The following is an 8140-nucleotide window of genomic DNA, read 5'->3' on the forward strand; positions in this document are numbered from 1 at the left end:
TATAATCACCAAGAACTATTCTGGAATCATATCTAGGTATTCTGTCACAAACCTCCTGTAGTTGATCATCAAGATGTCCACAGTACCTTCATCTGATTCTTCCATTGGTGCATATAAATTCACAAAGGCCACTTTGTGAAATTTGCCTTTTATATGCAGAGTATATATTCTTTCATTATGTGGGGTGAGAGCAATAACAGATCTACGCATATCTGTGGAGACTGTAAACCCAATTCCATACTTTCCTTGTCTTTCGCCTTTTCCTGGATAGTACAGGAAGAATTTGTGTTTATAAATCTCAACTCTTCCAATCCACATGATTTCCTGCAGTGCAGCAACTCCCATTCCATACCTCACCACCTCTTCTGCAACACTATTCATCGCTCCTGTTTGCAACAGCATATGCACGTTCCATATTCCAAATTCCAAATTTAAGCACCGATAAATCCATATTCCTGTTTTCTAGCACAGTTTTCTACATAGGGGCAGTCCGGCATTCCTTGTTGAATTATTCGGAATAAGTGATTTTTTTCAAGGCAGGGGTATCAAGCCTGCACTCAACCCCCAACCTGGAGGACCAAGCTTTCTTTTCAAGGTTAGCTCTCCTAGAGGGTTTGACGATCTAGCTTATAGAGTCCCACTACCCTATGGTGTGGAACACACTTTATCTGGCTCCTCAATCAAGACCACACCGGCTTCGGTGACCCTGCCAATAGCTTCACTACTGCCGGCACAGCTCTCAACCTCATCAAAGCATGCAAACCCTCCCACTTCACTGAAGATGCCTACGGTAACACTGTGTCCCCTGGGACGGGACACACATGTCACATGAAAGTGTTCATTTGTTGCTCAAGATGTTTGAAAGTGGCTGGACGAGTGTGACCCACAAAGAGAGAGAAGAACGTCTGTTGACATCACTCACAGTCCAAATTATTCAGCAAGCTCGAGATGATTTTAGTGAATAGGTGAGTTTCCATCTGTTACAATGTCATGGTTCTGCATATCAAATCATCCATGAAGAACTTAGCTTCCATAAAGATTCTCCTCAGTGGTTACTAAGACAACTTACTAAAGAACTGAAGATCAAAATTGTTGATATCTGCTAACACTTACTGAACCATGTCAGCAAGGAGTGTAACTGATTTTTACCCAGTTTAGTTGCTGTTGATGAAATGTGGATTCATCACTATGAGCCAGAATCAAACCACCAGATCATGGCGTGTAAACCCACTGGATCACAAAAAAACAACAAAATTTAAGACTTCCATCAGCAGAAAAGGTTATGTTGTATATATTCTTTATGGGGGTTGGGCAGGGGGGGGGGAGGGGGGTCTGGAGGACACTAATGGGCCTGTGCTGAAAAAATACATGACAAAGGGAACAACCATCAACAAAGGATCTTACTGTGAACTGACATCAAACACACTACAGCCAGTAGTTCACAGCGAACAACAAGGCTTGTTGTCAAAGAAAGTATTGTCATTGCATTGAGAGTGCACACGGCTCACCATAAAGTTGAAACTGGTTTTAGTGATGCTGCAACTCACTCTCTACAGTGGAGAGTCCAGATCTTGCTCTCTCCGCAACTTTCATTTATTTTGGCAACTCAAGGATGCTTTGAAAGGTCTTCGATTTTCCTCAGATATGGAGGTGCAGAAAGCAGTGTAAAAGTGGCTTCACAACCAAGTGAAATCCTTCTTTTTTGGCAGGAATACACAAGCTTGTGGACCAGTGGATCAAGTGCATTGAAAAGGTTGAATTACCAATTTTTTGTAAATATATGGTGGAATGAAAAGTGTACATAATTAACTCTATGTCATAAACTGAGATTTCACCAGCATATAAACATAGTAACAAAAGAGCTCAGTTTTGCCTCTTTGAACTTAGAAGTGCCTCTCACTGTGCAGACCTGCGGATGGGATTGCTAACAAACTTTTGAGTAATTGTGTACAGTGGCAAAATCTTCTGTGCATTGCAACTAAGGTGGAAAAAGCATTTATTCAACAGAAGTGTGAAACAAGAATATTGGGTAAAGTTGATTAACAAAATTCTTTCAGAAGCCTCTGCAAGGACTGAGGGATTATTGCACTTTACTAACTCATATACTCCCTATTGGTATTTGTGGTTAATAACAAGAGTTAACTTAGGATAAAATCAGCAATTCAATGACAAAATATTAAAAACAGAAATAACTTCCAGACTCTGTGTCCTTCCTTAGGGTTCAAAGGGAGTTTTAAAATCTTGTGCAAAAATCTATAACAGGTTGCTGGTGGATATGAGGCATTAAATCAGAAATCCCCAAATATTCAAAAGCAAAGTATTAGTATACATTTATCATTCCTCCGACAATTCATCAGAATACTTGAACTCAGAAATGTAAATGCTGCATAATTTAGTTTTAGATAGATATGACTTTGTGTGTATATAGGCAGCAGACCGGGGTCTGTGTAAAGATACTTAAATATACTTCGTTTGATCTATTGTATAAAAAAACAGCTGATGGAGGAAAGTACTCTATCTGTTTTTCTTGAATGTAGCTTCAGTAGTCAGATACGCCAGTCATGTGTGTGTGAGTTGCATTTGTGTGAGTGTGTGTATGTATGTGCTATCTCTGATGAAGGCCTTGTTGACCAAAAGCACATTTTCTGATTGTCTTTTTGTTGTGCTTATCTGCGATTTAATGTCTCCACTGTATGGTGAGTAGCAACTATGCTTTTCATAATATTGTTTTTCTCCTAATATATAACACAAATTATTAGTTTGAGTAGATTAACATTAGGCATAATTATTTATTAGTACACTTTACAGAAGTTACCAGAAGTGGTTCCTTAATGTTTAAGTTGATCTGTTTGACTTCCATGAAGGTTTCATTATGGGGCTTCAGAACATCATGTATGAATGAATGATGCATAGTCTCTCTTATATTTGGTTTCAAAGCCCACTATCAGATCAACTATTTATCTTCCCCACATGAGCAATGGTGTCATTAGGAGTACAAGTGAAAATCACAGTGAATCAGAATGTAGTAGATTTAAAGATTCTCCCGCAGCGTTGGAGAAAACAACCATCTTGGTTACCAGAATGAGATTTTCACTCTGCAGCGGAGTGTGTGCTGATATGAAACTTCCTGGCAGATTAAAACTGTGTGCCCGACCGAGACTCGAACTCGGGACCTTTGCCTTTCGCGGGCAAGTGCTCTACCAACTGAGCTACCGAAGCACGACTCACGCCCGGTACTCACAGCTTTACTTCTGCCAGTATCCGTCTCCTACCTTCCAAACTTTACTGAAGCTCTTCTGCGAACCATGCAGTTTTAATCTGCCAGGAAGTTTCATATCAGCGCACACTCCGCTGCAGAGTGAAAATCTCATTCTGGAAACATCCCCCAGGCTGTGGCTAAGCCATGTCTCCACAGTATCCTTTCTTTCAGGAGTGCTAGTTCTGCATGGTTCGCAAAAGAGCTTCTGTAAAGTTTGGAAGGTAGGAGACGGATACTGGCAGAAGTAAAGCTGTGAGTACCGGGCGTGAGCCGTGCTTCGGTAGCTCAGTTGGTAGAGCACTTGCCCGCGAAAGGCAAAGGTCCCGAGTTCAAGTCTCGGTCGGGCGCACAGTTTTAATCTGCCAGGAAGTTTCAACCATCTTGGTTAGTCTGCAGACCCAACAAGTGCTCTAGATTTTGTATGCCATTATACATTCCACTGTACTTTAAGCATGTTCCATGAACATTGAATGGAATGCACAGATCACGCCAAGCAAGCAAACCGATTGCTTATCCTTTTATTTCCTTCGAGAAATTTCTAAGAATGAGTCTTGGCTCTTAAGTGGATTGGATGTTGAAATGTCCACTGAATGGTCATATATTATTTGGATCTATTTCGTTAAAGCAGTAATCTTACAGCTGCTTTTAGTGGGGTGCATTGTGTCAACTTAGAACTGCAGAAAATATTCAAGTTTCATCCACGTACAGGGTATTTTTCTGTCCACTGATATCTCCAAAATTTATTTTCTGGTCAGATGTATGCTGTCAAACCACACTGACTTATTGAAAGTACTCAGCTGAAGTTTCACCAAGCAAGTTTAAATATGAAGGGCACTCATAAAGATACATAGTTAATTATTTGTCTGTTTGTAGGTTCTTGTCAGCAGTGCTACTACACATTTAAATCCCCATGTCACAGTACCATGGTGTGCCACTAGAGGAGCCAAAACTAGTCTGTGTAGGCATATGAAGGGGAATAATATTGCAACAACCCACCATTGTGCAGGTGGAAGTGATGGCAACACTGCACCATCATGCATGGCACATTTTCCAGAGTAGTTGAAAAAATCTGAATTAGGAAGTGACAGACCATCTTTCTGTGAACAACCAGGAATCAGAAGAGGAGGCCTCACTGCCCAAAGAGTAGTGTATCACTATCAAAATGGTAGTGAAAGAAATGAAAATCAGTCTTGGAATTGTCCTCATCTTGAATGACAGTTTCAACATGACAAAGGTTGCTGCCCACTGGACTGGGACTGCTCACACCCATTGAAGAAGCCCATCAAATTGAGGTAGCAGTGGAAATGTTGCAGCTCTTTCAGGGCAACTTCTGGAGACTGCTTTCTCAACATCATTATCACAGACCCACATCTCATCACCAGTTATGATTCTCTTAAGGGACATCTCATTCTCATTTGCGCGATCCAAAAGCTCTTCACAGATTGTAAGGTGAAGATCTTTCTGACCTTGACTCATGAGCCATAGGACGAACTTGGCAGCTACATGATGCATTCCAAGGTGCTGCGTCAGGATTTTGTGACATAATCCAACTGTATTGTTACATTCTTCTGCAATCTCTTAGACAGTCAGTCTTCAATTGGCATGCACAATTTCATTGTCACTCCTGACTCGAGTTTCGTTGGTAGAAATTGAAGGGAGTCCTGAACGAGGGTGATCTTTATCTTCCGTCCCCATTTTTAAACTGTGTGAACCATTTGTAACACTGAGTATGGCTTAAGCAATCATCACCATAGGCTTCCTGATTATTTGATATGTTTCTGTAAAGGTTTTCATGAGTTTCAGGCAAAATTTAATACAGACACATTGCTCCTCTAACTCTGTCATCTCGAAATTTGCAAACTGTGTGACACAGTTTTGTACTCAATACAGCACTGAATAATAACTAACTGACATACATCATTGGAGCTTCTGGCAGTTACACATTAAACACAGGTGTGTAGAGGGATGCCAACTGCATTTTTCTCCAAAACGCCATTACGAATGTTTCTCTACAATTTCTGCCCCAATATCTCTCTTTATTACCAAATTCACTGTTATTTGACATCTCAAGATGGATGTGTTGATCACATCCCTTCTTTTACTCAAGTTCTGTAAACTATTTTCTATCAGGTAACTGTATTAATACAGGTTTCATGTGGTTAACCAATTCTAGAAATTTTATTCTGTTTAAAAGAAATGAGAGTTTTAATATTATTTTATAAAAATTAAACAAATTTCTTGACAAAACTTGAATGTAAATCGATAATGACTGAATTCTCACAAAACAAATGTAAACAACAGCAGCCTCGGAACTAACAATGTTTCTTCAGATAAATAATTCTCTACATCTAAAAACCAATAAACCAAAAATATAAACATTTTCAGTTTAGTATTTGAGATGTATCTATATCACTCACAAGATTTATCGAAAATTCGATATATAGATACTTTTGCCATCTCTAGATTGCATGTTGTCTGTACAGTGAGAAGAGGGTATGAAGTGATGACACTGTGAGAATCAAATGCCTCTTAAAATACTGTATGGGAAAAAATTTTGTTTTTCAAAATTTAAATTTCATGTCTTTATTATTTTTATATTATTATGTTGTATTTATTAATACTTTAATCTAATCTTTTTTACTTTGCTGCTATCTTTTCCAGGTAAAGGCTATCTTAATTACTTTTGGAAGTGCAGTACTGGCTATCCACTCAGATAAACTTTATAACTGTATAAAACAATTTCTCATATGAAAACCTCTGTGAAATCATAATACACAATGTCAGTGGGGAGGTATATGATATCTGATGCAAAATAGTAAATTATATGGTTAGCTATAAACATGACACTCATAGCACCACAAAGTGCCACAGCGCAGTATTAATGAAATTGGCTTTGCAGTTTTTGATAGTGTTACTCTCCTGCATTTTTAAATTTATTTATATTTTCTACATCTACATTCTGCAAACCACTGTAAAGTGCATGACAGAGGGTACAGCTCACAGTACCAGTTATTGGGGTTCTTTCCACCATTCACAAATAGAGTGCAGGAAAAATTATTGTTTAAATGCCTATGCGCACGCTGTAATTAATCTAATCATATCATCGCGATCCTTATACAAGCAACATATAGGAGGTTGTAGTATATTCCTAGAGTCATCATTTACAGTCTGTTCTTGAAACATTGTTAGTATACTTCCTTGGGATAGTTTATGTCTATCTTCAAGAGTCTACCAGTTCAGTTCTTTCAACCTGTGACCACTCACACTGCCCTTCTCTATGTACATTCAACATTCCCTGCTAGTACTATGTGAAATGGGTCCCACACACTTAAGCAGTGTTCTAGGATAGGCCACACAAGTCATTTGTAAGGAATCATCTTTGTAGACAAATTGCATTTCCCTAGTATTCTGCCAATAAACCAAAGTCGGCTACCTGCTTTATCCACAACTGAGCCTATGTGATTGTGCCACTTCATGCCCCTACTAAGTGTTACACCCAGATATTTGTGCAAGTTTACAGATTGCAACTGTGGCTCATTAATATTAAATTCATAGGATAATGAGTTTTTTGTTTTGTGAAGTGCACAGTTTTAAATTTTTGAACATTTAAAGCAAGTTGCCAGTCATTGCACCACTCTGAAATGTTATCAAGATCTGAATGAATATTAATACAGCCTCATTCAGAATGTACTTCATTGTAGATACCTGCATCATCTGTAAAGAGTCTGAGGTTACTATTTATATAGTCCACAAGGTCATTAATATACAACATGAACAGCAAAGGACCCAACACACTTCCCTGTCGTATACTTGAAGTTACTCCTACATCTGTCAATGACTCTCAATCCAAGCTAACATGCTGTGGCCTCCCTACCAATTCAATCACATATTTCATCTGATACCACATATTTTCATACTTTTGATAATAAGCCTAGGTTTGTGACATGGTCCAATGCTTTTCAGAAATCGAGTGATACTGCATCTACCAGACTGCCTTGATCCATGGCATTCAGGATGTCGTGAGAAAAGTGAAAGTTGGGTTTCAAACAATCTGTGTTTTCGAAATCCACGCTGGTTGACATGATTCATGATACCTCATTATGTTTGAGCTCAGAATATGATCTAATATTCTACAACCGATAGATGTCATAGATATTAGACAGTAGTTTTGTGAGTCAGTTCCGTTTCTCTTCTTGTAGATGTGTGTGACCCATGTTTTTTTCCAACTACTGGGCACAGTTTTTTGTTTGAGCAGTCTGTGATAGATTACGCGTAACAGAGGGGTTAACCCAGCTGCAAATTAGGTATAGAATCTCGTAGTGATTCCATTGGGCCCTGGGGCTTTGTTTAATTTTAACGAGTTCAACTGTTTCTCAACTCCACTGAAAGTAATATTTGTTTAAGCCATGAGAATTGTGTTGGGACATTGCTCCTGATTTTTCTTTGTAAAGGAACATTTGAAAACAGAGATAAGCTTTTCTGCTTTTGCTTTGCTACTCTCAGTTTTGGCTCTAGTCTCATCCATGAGTGACTGGCACTAATTTTGGTACCACTAACAGCTATTACATATGACCAGAATTTCCTTGTGTTTTGTGAAAGATCGTTTGACAGTATTCTGTTACAGTACTCACTGAAGGCTTCACACATTGATCTCTTGCCTGCCAAATGCATTTTGTTAAGCATCTCTTTATCTATAGCCCTACACTTTGTTTTAATATATTTTTTAAGCCATACTTTCTTTACATGCCCCTGTCCTGAGCTAAAAGTTTCAAGTGTCTCCTTGAGGTATGCCACTATTGTTTCTCTGTCTAGCTTGCTGAACATATAAATCTTTCAACTTGTTTTAGTTGTCCTTTGCGTTTTGGTATTCATTATTTCTAT

At 38.7% G+C, this 8140-nt stretch overlaps 1 non-coding gene across 1 annotated transcript; it reads left to right on the forward strand.

Moving 5' to 3' along the window:
• Positions 1-3533: 3533 nt before the first annotated feature.
• Positions 3534-3608, forward strand: Trnas-cga (transfer RNA serine (anticodon CGA)). Its single transcript has one exon. It is a non-coding gene; the product is annotated as a tRNA-Ser (tRNA).
• The last annotated feature ends 4532 nt before the right edge of the window (positions 3609-8140 follow it).

This window comes from Schistocerca gregaria, chromosome 3 (assembly GCF_023897955.1).
Source record: "Schistocerca gregaria isolate iqSchGreg1 chromosome 3, iqSchGreg1.2, whole genome shotgun sequence".
Lineage (NCBI taxonomy): Eukaryota > Metazoa > Arthropoda > Insecta > Orthoptera > Acrididae > Schistocerca > Schistocerca gregaria.